Raw genomic sequence first — 12643 nt, 5'->3', positions numbered from 1 at the left:
AGATTCTCTCACCTCCTCCGCTGCTGTTGCTAATATTACTGGACAGGATCCAGTATGAAAATTTCTGTGTTGTTTAGCCTGCCACATTAGCATGCTAATTAAAACTAACATTTTAGCCACATTGTTTACCAATATGATGCTAACTCAAACTAATGGTTTTACCTCACCTTATGGTCTATGGTGTGAACAAGCAGAAGCAAAACGTGCCGGCGTTGCTCATGTTGAAAGTTAATAACCATGGTCAAGGGATTGTCAAGGTGTTTTGACCAATCAGAATCAGGCATTTTACAATGTTACAATGTTACAATGTCATTTAGCAGACGCTTTTATCCAAAGCGACGTACATACGAGAACAAGAACAACACAAGCAAAGATCTAGACAAGAGGACACAAGATCAGTAAGAGTAACAAAGTGCTTCAAGTCAATTTGGGTGCAGGTACTGCCAAGCAGTGTAAAGGCAATGCATAAAATTAAGTAAGGAATTTACACAGCAGGAAGTTCAGTAAGAAGGCTGGGTAATAACTCATCTTAGTCCACCATGAGCAGAGCACTTTGCAGTATTTGGCAAGTTACAGTGGCGAGGACAAACTTCTTTTAACAGGCAGAAACCTCCAGCAGAACCAGACTCATGTTAGAGAGCCGTCTGCTGAGACTGTGTTGGGGTTGGAAAGAGGTAGAGGGATAAGAAGAGAGAGAGAGAAAGAGAGAGGGAAAGATGGACAAAAACAGCACAAATAACAACATCAAAATCAATATAAAAAACAGTATATCCAGAGACTGATATTCATAGTTGTAGCACAGAGTCTGGCAGGTCCAGAGCAGCAGCTATATCTTATCACAAAAAAAACCCACGTCCTCCCTCATGTTTCATTAGTGTGTAAGTTGCAGAAAGTCCTGTTGCCCCTATCCTAATCGAGGAGCCTTTAGCTTCAAGGAACAGCATGAATTGTTGCTTGCATTGATGGGGAGGTACTTTTTGAACTTCTTATTGGTCATATCAGAGGGAAAAAGCAGATGGCTTGTGGGGTGGAGGAGCAGAGAGGTGTCTGAAAGAAGACCTTTGCATAATAACCCTAACAAGGAGACGCTGGGCAGACAGTAAAGCACCAGCTCAGTAAAGAAAACACAGCTATTGTAGTGATGAAAGTAGTATATAAATCAGCAATGGACCCTGCTGGGGGGGCAGTTGTAGTGGACGGAGAGACGCAGAGGGATAAGGTGATTAAGATCACTGAGCAGAGGATCAATTGGTGTTATTCAGGGAGGATGGGCGAGTGTGGCAAACAGCACAGAGGCAGTGCATGTTTCTAATCTTTGATTCTTTATAATGAGAAGCTCACCGAGATCGGCCAGCAGGTAGGATTAAGTCTCCTCAAGTTTATGACTTACAGTATCTGCACTCAGTCCTGCATCACTGCATGAATTTTAAAAACATCATCCTGGAAGGTGAAGGAAGTAATCTCATTAAAATTCATTCCCTCACACTCACTCGGATGCTCACAAATACACACATTTCAGACTCTTCAGTGGCAGCTGCAGCCCTGCTTGTATACAGGATTAGTGTATACCTGTAAACATCCAGCAGTTTGTCAGTCCTGAAGGCCATCAGTGATTTCCAGCCTGACGGGATCTGTCATATGGCTGTAAATTAAAGACTCTCTTGTAAATCCAACTGTGTCAGAGGTCACTGCTTGTTGTATTTCCATTTAATGTACACAGCTGACATGTTGAGCATCAGCTGCTCACATTATGATTACAAATTCAATGATACTCACCCTCCGGAAAAGAGGTGCCTGTAAACAATGATTATTCCTTTGGCCCCTCCCTCTCACGTTGAGATCCTTTGGTGCCACTTTGCATACTAATTCCCCTAATAAGACCCAAACCAGTCATTATTGATGCAACCCTGTCTTGTCTTTTATTTTTCATATCTTGAATCAAAGTTGTGACCTTTACTGAGACAATTATATGGATCATAAACATCCTTACTTGCCAAGTATGTATAGACAAAGGGGAAATCTTCAGGGCTGAAAAATTAGGGCAGTGTCCAAGTGCCAAAAACTGCAGATCATTGAGCAGCCACTTGAGGCAGGCTCCAAAAAATGAGTCAGTCTCCAAAGGCTCCTGTGTTGGAATACCATTTACAGCAGCATGGAGTATGTGATTTTAAGCTGCTTTGGTCTCTTTAGCTTATTTATTTATGCCTGATAAGGATACAAAGGCTGAAACTAATACAACTCTTTATATCACATCAAAGCTTAATGGCATGTAATGACGTCCCTGCTCACTTGTATGAAAAACTAATGTTCTATTGTATGTAAATAAACAGATATCTGCATACAAATGCTGCTTAGAATCTGCTCTAGATCAAACATTTACATTTGAGTGAAAAATCTGCTTGACACTGCGTTGCTAAAACTGATTAGTGTCCGGATATTCTGACTCCTCAAATGCATTGAAGATGGTCAACTTGACCTCAAATAATTGTCCTTCAATACACAAATATTTAAGAGTTGTTTTCTTTCCCTCCAGGATTCACCAGATTGGTAAAAAGCATAAATTTAGTTTCTTGTTTAGGCTCATACTGCAGAAATAAGTCAGATTGAAGACTCTGTGACTCACCATTAACAGTGAAGCTGAGACTCACCATGAACAGTTTAACTCAGGAATAATTGGGCAGGTTTCGCTTTTGATCCGAACACAATGTCGCTTCTCAAGTGTCTCATTGGCATGTAAACATTGCAGTGCATAGAAAAGGAAGTCTTGGCTGGATGTCGTTCATCACTTTCCCCGACACTGTAAAGCCTGAACAGGTGCCAACGTTCCCAGAGGCTCATGTCATTGTCAGACATAGCTGATAGCTTCAGAGATTGCACACTCTGAGCTGAAGAACGAGCACAAGCTGCAAGCAGAAAACCTTCATGGCAAGACGCCGCCTTTGAGGCAAACCTGGGGCTGCTTTGTAGTGACAGAGCAAAGTGAAACCAGCAGCAGATAAAGAGCAATGGTTTGGCTTTTTGTGAGACCAGCTAGCCTACTACAGCTTTAGACATGCCTCTGAGATGGACTGGAAGCAGATGAGGTTGTTTTGTGTAATGAATGTCCCTCACTGTTGGTCTGTTCAAGGATCTGCCTTTGTTCACTGCACGTGTTTCACTCTGCTTATACGTCGTCACTTTATGGCAGCAACTACACATGCAAAAAAGGATAACAGCAGCATCCTTGAGGAAGTGTGGACAGGTTTCCATCTGTGTGTTTTTCAGCTGAAGACAATGTGTCAAGGAAACATTTTAGGCCCTGATAATGCATTCAGTCTGGAGCATTGGCTGGCATTTATTCTCTTGTATGGACATTCACATGCCGCCTTGTTCAGCAATGATGCCTACAGAGGTACTACACATCTTGTGTTTTGCTTTTAAAACATTCAACATTAAATGCAGCAAGAGCAAAGCAACATGTTAGATGTGTAAAAGAACCAATGGGGAGAAGATGTGGGACAACATCAAACAGACATCAGTCTAAAATTAACTCAGAAAAGCTTGAGAGGTGCTAAAATTTTGGACTGTTGAGCGAGTTACCGTTAACAAGCTAGCAGCAATGTTAGAAACTAAAGTGACTCAACCACTGAGTCCAAGATGTTTGGTTACTTTAAATTCTGATTGTGGGCTGCAGGTATTATTAAGTTCATTAAACACCTGCTGTGATCCCACTGCAGCAGAACCGATTAAAAGAACCGCAATGTGCTCATAGGGCCAGATTTATGTCACTACTACACCTTGGAAGACATCTGTGTACAATCTTGATGTTTTGGTGATGATATTGATCTTGATTAAAGCTTGATTAGTTTAATCGAAGTTGATTTTGGTACAACATTTAGCAGTCATTTCAATTCAGTTTCATCACACCTGATTTCAGGTAAAACGTGTGATGTCCTGGTCTGGGTTACTTCATTAAAGATTACACTACAGTACTCAAATGTGCCACTTGAGACCATATTTGTATGTCTGATTGATGCACAGAGCCCATGGGTTTGTGTTTTGTAACATACAGTATGTATGATTATTATTGTACAACTAAAATTGCTGAACACAAAAGGGAAAATCTCATCAATGTCACAATGTCATTAATGCTTGAACCATGTAATTGCTGCTTGAATTGTTAAACTGCTTTCATGCACCATTACAGACAATTATCTGATCGGGACCCATGAGTGCTCTCATGGTTTGTATTTTTATCTACAAATATTAAAGTTTTAGAAACAGAAACATTTTTATGTTCGTAAAAAAAAAAATCCAAAAAGACAAAGAATTTAATACCAGCCGTAACACAATGCAGCCACGCAGACGAGTGATCACTCTGTATGTATGTCACACGGCTGTCTCTGTTGCTACTCCTGAGTTCAAATATTGGACTTGGCTAATTAGCAGGCTCATCACACTCTATTGATCTATGGATTAGTGTCTGATGAGAGCACCGAGAGGCAACAATGATGCAACAAGAGGCAATGTGAAGCCCTATCATATAACAAGCAGTCACAGCAGCCTGCCAGCTAAACATTACCTCTCTTAGAGGAAAGCCCTTATCTGTTAGAACAATTTAGCATACTCAAATCTTAACTTTAAACACGTTTCCTTGAACAAATTGACTCGTAGATTACTCTGGGTTGCACGTAATTCTCCATTTAAAATCACTGATGCATTGTGCATGGCTGAGATTGGATTTGTCCTCAGTAAAGGTGAATGCATGTTTATGAACAGCTCACTGCCACGTTGGCGGATAAACACACACTGCTTTGCATAATGATCTGTAAATAGAGGTGTATGAATGGAGCGCAGCGAAGTCAGAAGGAGCCGATCAGGCGACAGAGTGTGTGTCAGTAAAGGTGAGAGTTTAAATATGACTGATGGTTAAGCACCTGTCAATCAAGCTGTGCTGTGTGAGCTTGGGCGAGGAGGATGCACAGGTGCGACGTAGCAACCAGCCAAGTCCAGCGTCAAGTTTCTCATAGTCTCTTCAACCATATAAAAATATAATAAATATATTATAATACATTTTGTTTCTCAGTGACCATGATGTTGTAAAAATTATGATCAGATATGCAGGTCAGTGTTTCTCAAAACTTTGGTTTATGCTGTCCACAGGAGAAGAGTTTTCAAATCCTTGGAAGCTGTTATTGAAAACATTGATTTTCAGCGACCTAAAACCCTGTTCACGTGTGGACGTAAGGCCAAAACAAAAAGATGAAACTACCTTTTCAAAAAACATCCACACTTGTGTGGAGGGGACATATATGAAACAGTGGTGTAGTGTCCTGGGCGGAGCAATGGGCCAAGATGCTCCATATCTGGTGGGACATAATAATCAGCTCTCACATGCATTATTAAAACAAATCAAAACACATACTGTACCCATGAACCCTAGAAGTGTCACACGGCTAATATGACCAACCAGAAAGCTTTATTTATAGGTCTGACAGGCTTTGCTTGAAAATATTGCTGACTGTACCTGTATATTTTGAAAGTCCAAACAGATGTATCTCATATTTTAATTATGACTTAACACTTATTGAGCTTTATTTTGAACATCTTGCAGGATGGAGCAGTTGTATTATTGTAAAACCTATCTAATTAACACTGAAAGCCATACCCTACATTGTTTACATTAGTTATTAAAGTCTGACTTGATCATCCAGCATTCTTTGAATACTTTAACTGGACTTTATTTTTGAGGGTCTAACACTCTCCATATTAATATTCACTAACTTGACCATTTGATAACTTCACTTAAAAAAAACTAAGATCAAGCTTTTGTATTATCACTCTTTTGTTATGTATAATGAACAATTGATGCACTGTCTTGTTTCTAACTTGCTGCACATTGCACATCTAACACTAAAGCTAAAGGAGCATGCATATTTTGAAGTCTAGTGCTGTAAATCCAGCTGTACAGGTACAGGTAAACCATCAGGACTCTTACAGTATGCCAGGTGAGGCTTATGCCACCGATCATGTTGAGTTTGAGTTTAGGCTCAGCTCCATCAGACGTGACTAACTTCATGGTAATAGTGATGAGGGAATGGAATTTGGCCCAGGTTAAACTCAGTTTATTTGTGATTGATCCACTGGGGGAGCTGCAGAGGGACCTCTCAGAGTAATTAATGATCCCTGCTATTTCAAACACCTACAATAATGAACATTACCCATCTGCTACAGGGAGTCTATCCTCACATACAGCTGGGCCTGTCAAGAAACGGTGCCGCAAGAGATGTGTACCTGCTGTATTCAGCGGGAAGAAAATGTTCACTTCTTCTCAAGAATGCTAAATGTCTGATCAAAAGCTTTATTTTTAAAGGTTATACTTAGTGGAAATCAAAGTTGGGTTTGTTGAGGTACTAAAAGCAAAGTTTCTTTGTAGATCTCTAGGACAGAACATTTTTGTAAATAAAAACGGGAGGAAAATAATGTTGGCCATATATCTCCTGAAGTTAATCGCAGTGTAAAAAAGAAATATAGAAGACACAGGGTCCTTTATAAACAGTTACATTTGATTTTTACTTCCTCAATTTTTATTTTTTTCCACCAGAAATCAGTGTATTTTTAACACTTCATGAGACCTTATACACTCGTCATGTTCCACCTGTTGACCCTTCAATGATATCATTAAACAATCCCCAATTCAGTAAGCTAGCTGAGGAACCACAGTCATATGTGGCCTTCTGGCTCAAAAACTGAAGTGGATCCCCAATATGAAGTGTAAAATAGCAGATAAAGTAGCTGATAGCTGAACTGTTATCCTTCTTAGAAAGTGGTCAAACTGTGAGATTATAGATAATGATGTAATCCATATGGTAAACGTGTCAGCACAACAGTGAAACTGAATTGCTTTGAGTGTCAAGACTTGGATTAGCAAGAAGTGAATATGAAGAGAAACAGCATGGACTGACTTCTTACAGTGGGAGGTGAGAAAACTCAAGGTAGTCATGCTAACAAGATTATATATTTGGATAAGGTTATAGATAATTGATGGATGTTTAGAAACAGAGTAAATTACATCATTATTGATGTTGTAAGTACTTGCCAGGAATCTCTGAGACATCAAGTGCAACACAAGATCACAATTTGTTCAAAGCTGCAGTGACTGAATGAAAACATCTCAGAAAGGGATAGAAAGCATGTTCAGTATGTCAATATTTGCTGAAAAATGTGATGTTACTCTTAAAAATAAAGCTTCATTTGCTATGGACTTTCCTTGAGATCTACTGAAATGACTGTCTATGGGACTGCACTGAACACCCACCATCACTGCACTATGCACATGCAGGGCTGCGTCACTGCTCTACATGAACCTCAGATTCTAATCATTCATGAGGTTCAGTTACAGAGAAGACACCTGTCACCATCAGCACTGTGGTATTTAGTGTCATGTTAATTCAATTATCTTTGATCGATGAGCTTTCAGTCACAACAGGGAGTTATCGGCAGAAAAGGAAACTACTATCATGGTTAGAAAGCAGAATAGCAAAATACTATAAAGAAATAGCATGAAAACAAACAGCATATCCTAGTTCTTATGGAGCTCTCGCGAAAGTTCAGACAGGAAGACTATGAAAGCAATCACAGCAGTTGTTTAACTCTCCTCTCCCTAGTTCAATAGCTCACCCGTTCCAGCTGCACGCTCCGGAGCTGTCATTGGTTAATCAGCGGCACCTGTCATCCAATAGCTCAGTGGCACACCCTTATCGTCAGCCTGTCAACTTTCTGCTGTCTTTTTAAATGTGTCTTTCTCTCCAGCTAGTTCCTTCTTGCATTGATAGTGCACACCCCTCCACCTCCCCATCTCCACCTGGTCTCTGCAAGTCTTCAACTCCTAGAATTCATCAACCACCACCACCAGAGTCTGGACTCTAGGGGGATTTCTTCTGCTGCCAAATTCACACATCCTACGCTCACAAAATTATCCCCATAGAGTCCTTACGCCAAAGATTTCTGTCAAGTTTCATTGTTCATTAAGTTGTAATAAATAACCTTTAATCTTCAAACTGTGTCTCTCCTGATTGAAATATTTCACAGGGGAATTCTGGTATTCTTAACCCTTGGGAATTTATTTTCTTTTTTGGGGTCTTAAATGACTAAAAGGTAGGAATTGTTTTGAAAAGCAAGGTAGATTTATTCAACATTTAAACATGACATGAATGCCATGTATTCCAAAGATAAGAGGGCTTTGATTAGAGTATGTTGTTTGAGGTTTTTGTTTTTGCTACTCACAGAATCACAGAATCAGTCTGACAGGTACCAGGACCTGCTCACCTTGTCAGGGTTCCAATCTGCAACCTGCTCACAGTACATTATCTCAGTCAGTCAGTCAGTCAGTCAGTCAGTCAGTCAGTCAGTCAGTCAGTCAGTCAGTCAGTCAGTCAGTCAGTCAGTCAGTCAGTCAGTCAGTCAGTCAGTCAGTCAGTCAGTCACTCAGTCAGTCAGTCAGTCAGTCAGTCAGTCAGTCAGTCAGTCAGTCAGTCAGTCAGTCAGTCAGTCAGTCAGTCAGTCAGTCAGTCAGTCAGTCAATCAATCAATCAATCAATCAATCAATCAATCAATCAATCAATCAATATTTATACAGCACCTAATATAAAGACAGGATAAGATCCAGTCCCATCATACAGACAAGACTCAGTCTGATCACATCTTAATCCACCATGAGCAGAGCACTTTGCAGCATATAGCAAGTTACAGTGGCAAGGACAAACTTCCTTTAACAGGCAGAAACCTTGAGCAGGACCAGACTCATGTTAGACACACATCTGCTGAGACTGTGTTGGGGTTATTGCAGTTGAACATAGTCTTTTGCACTCAGTTTGAGCTGCATCCACATGAACTGTAAACTCTGCAGCCTTTGAAATTAGCAAACTTAGCCGTGTACTCACATTACACTATACATTTCTACTGTTGGTGAAGTGAAACAAAGTGAACAGGACCGAATGTATCAGCTTGACGTCTGACTCAGTTTTTCTTCCTTGTCACTGTCAGTATGAATGACATTTTCTTTTTCATATATCAGTTTGCGAGCATTGCATCTTGCAGTATTTAGTAAGTTACAGTGGTGAGGACAAACTTGTTTTAACAGGCAGAAACCTTGAGCAGAACCAGACTCATGTTAGACACATCTGCTGAGACCGAGTTTGGTCTGGAAAGAGGGATAGAGAAGAATAAGAGAGAGAGAGAGCGATGATAGTGATGAGACAAGTAGTAGTAGTAGAAGCTTTTGCCGCTGGAGTCCTGCACATTCGTGTCACCTGGGGTCTGGTACGTCCACAGCAGGAGGTCGTCTACGGCAGCTCAGAGAAACCTACGAGACAACAGAGTTCAGGGACTCAACACAGCATCTACATCCCGTTTTGCTGATGCAGGCTGAAGAGATCTACTGGACTCAGTATAATTTTTTTTCTGACCTATAAGTGATTAAGACCACTAAATGATACAAAATTGGGTCAAGGTTTATAGTACCAGAATTCCCCCTGAGAAAAGTGTTTCTGTAGCCGGATATTACTCCTCTGTTTTAAAGACTGTATCACAGAAAACAAGAGGAGGAACAATACATCTGTGAAAAAATGAAATACTTGATATTTTTCTGTTGACAGAAAAACAATACAATGCAAAACTGGAGCCCCATAACAATGACTCCAGCGATGGATGTGACTATAAAGCAGAGGTCCTCTCAACCCAATTTCCCCCCGAGAGCGCTGCCAATGACGAATGACAACAAGGCCGTAACAGCGTGCATCTCTGCCATCCCGAGTTCAGCCGGAGCTGAAATGAGGCCAGCTCTACTTTTAATAACAATGTGTGCATCTTCGCTTATCCTCCCTCTCCCTGTGGACCGGGGGGAAAATTGGATTTCACTCTGGTCTTTAAGAGGCTGATATTATCTCTTTTGGGGCGGAAATCATGTTTTAATAATTAAAATGATTTTGAAAATGACCAATTATGCTTCTTTTCAGCTGTGAAGGAACGCCTGCTCCCCGGCTCTGGCGTTGGTGGACAGAGTGTGTCCCCCCGGAGAGTTCTCTGTTTTAATCATGTAAGGAAGTCCCCTCTGCCTCTGCACCCCCTTCCTCTTGTCTCTTTGTCCGGCCCCTTTCTGTTAAGCTGCTGGGATTAGGAAGCTGTCCATTTATAGCTCTGATGAAAAGATTTGTCTCCATTTTATGGTTCATGCAGATTAAACCAAATGGGGCAGAGGTTACCTGTTTAGTGAGGTAATAGATGACTATCTGCTGCTTATGAAGCTTTAAACAGCACTGCTGCTGAATGCACAACTACTGACTGAAGAGATCAGTCTGAAACCAGAGCTGAGTGATCAATGAGAATGTAGTATGAACTGTAAGGTGTTGTCCTAACTCACTGATCTACTGACACCTCCGAAAAGTGAATAACTGGGATTCGTCTGTAAACACATAAACAGTGTCATAGTTTTACTTTAGGTTTCATTTTATTTATTCCAGTTTTACCTGTGCAGTGTAAGTGAGGGGGAACCTTGAATAAAGTTGTTTTGTTCAAGTCATGCAATTCATGAAAACTGACACAAAGGCTGTTCGTGATGCCGCCGCTGGTTTATGGTCGGTGCTCAGAACCCGACATGACTTTTTGCTATTTAAAAAAAGTAGTAAAACACAAATATGTCAGCACATTAAACAAAAAACAGCAATTCCAGCAAGAACTGACATGTGCATGAATAAAGATGTTTATTTTTTCTTTAAAGATTGGCTCTTTTGAATGGGTGTGTATGTGGTTTCTGGTGTTTCTGTGTGCAGCCTCATGTGGACACTCAAGAAACTGCAATTTTAAGAACTGGTGGCTTCATATTTAAAGGCTGGAGGTTGCCATTTGACTAAGAATCAATGCAAAAGGCTTACATGAACAAAAAGTGTTGACAAAATCCACAATTCAACACCACACAGACCGGATATATTTCAATCTACTATCTGCCTAAGTGTGTACACGACTACTGAGATTAATAGGTTGACTGAAGTGCTTTACAAAGGAAAACAGTCAGTGGCACAGGTCACCATCCTTCATCATGATCGGCTATTTGCCATCATGTTCAGAGGTGACACTCATATTGAAATGAACTACTTCGGTTGTGTTTCAACAGGCTACTAGAAACTTATTTGCTTTCAGTGTGAGACATCTTCTTTTGTTGTTACTTTTAATGGTAACCTTAGACAAACATCTTCCTTTTTGAGTCTGTTTAAATTAACTTCAACAGATTCAAATGTTGTCTTGCCACTCTAGACTGTACTCTGTTAAATTATAAACAATCACCCAACATCAAGCCAGGATAAGATCCAGTCCCATCTTACAGACAGGACTCAGTCTGATCTCATCTTAATCCACCATGAGCAGAGCATTTTGCTGCATTTAGCAAGTTACAGTGGCAAGGACAAACTTCCTTTAACAGGCAGAAACCTCCAGCAGGACCAGACTCATGTTAGACACACATCTGCTGAGACCGTGTTGAGGTTGGAAAGAGGGATAGAGGAGAATGAGAGAGAGAGAGAGAGAGAGAGAGAGAGAGAGAGAGAGAGAGAGAGAGAGAGAGAGAGAGAGAGAGAGAGAGAGAGAGATAGATATGATGATGATGATGATGATGATGATGATGATGATGATAGTGATGAGACGGATAGTAGTAGTAGTAGTAGTAGTTGTAACTGTTGCCGCTTGAGTCTTGAACGTCCACATCAGTAGTCCGTCTAGGGCAGCAACTCAGAGGAAACTATTACACAAGGGAGCTCAGGGACTCCAGAAAGGTCTATGGTTATGTAGAGGAAAATAACGTGTTTTGGATTATTTCATATTAGAAGATAGAGTCTTCCAAAGTCTGTGCCCCAGTTTGGCCAACCCAGTCAAATAAGTCTGGCTCTGCCCCTGAAAACAGCAACACACAAACCTTTATACTTATATAAAAATCGTAACATCTGTCAGTATAATAACGTTCTCATCTTTAAGGGATTGCAAAAGAGAAGCGATGATTGAAAACATCCGGTAGTGGGAGCAGAACTTATCCGAAGGCAAGCTGTTGCCCTCGGTGCTCTCACTGGAGTATGGACAGAGAAAAGTTTGCTAAGTAAGGCACTGCCAGTCCATCAAGAGCCTTATAGGTGAAAAAGTACCCCAAATCCCACGTCACCACATGAAGCTCTTCTTTTAATGTCAGAGACGAGCGTATAGTCACACAGGAGAAACCTTCACCATGTCTCTTATTATTATGTAATGAAATCTCTCTTTTAAATGCAAATGTTTTTCTTGTGTGTCATTAGGTGCCCGGCAGCTCTGCTTCTGGTCCCTCTTGTATTTGTTATGAATATCTTTGTTGATATCATTAGCCTTGTAACAAATCTGCTTTCCGGCACATACATAACAAACTTTACACACATGTCCACTCCTCAAAGTTTCTCCTCTCTAAAGTTAGCTGATGGTCTTGAATCAACTTTTTAAAGTGTAAAACTTCACAATAAATGATCTGCTTGTGCTTCCACTTTGCAAATGTAACCCACGAGTAGGCTCAGTCGAGCAGAAAGGTTCAGTGTTCTGATGCTTCAAGCTGGTAGAAATTTTAAAGTCCACTAAGGTTGTCTCCTGAAAAAGA

The sequence above is a fragment of the Notolabrus celidotus genome, chromosome 18 (assembly GCF_009762535.1).
Source record: "Notolabrus celidotus isolate fNotCel1 chromosome 18, fNotCel1.pri, whole genome shotgun sequence".
Lineage (NCBI taxonomy): Eukaryota > Metazoa > Chordata > Actinopteri > Labriformes > Labridae > Notolabrus > Notolabrus celidotus.
This window is presented reverse-complemented; position numbering follows the sequence as displayed.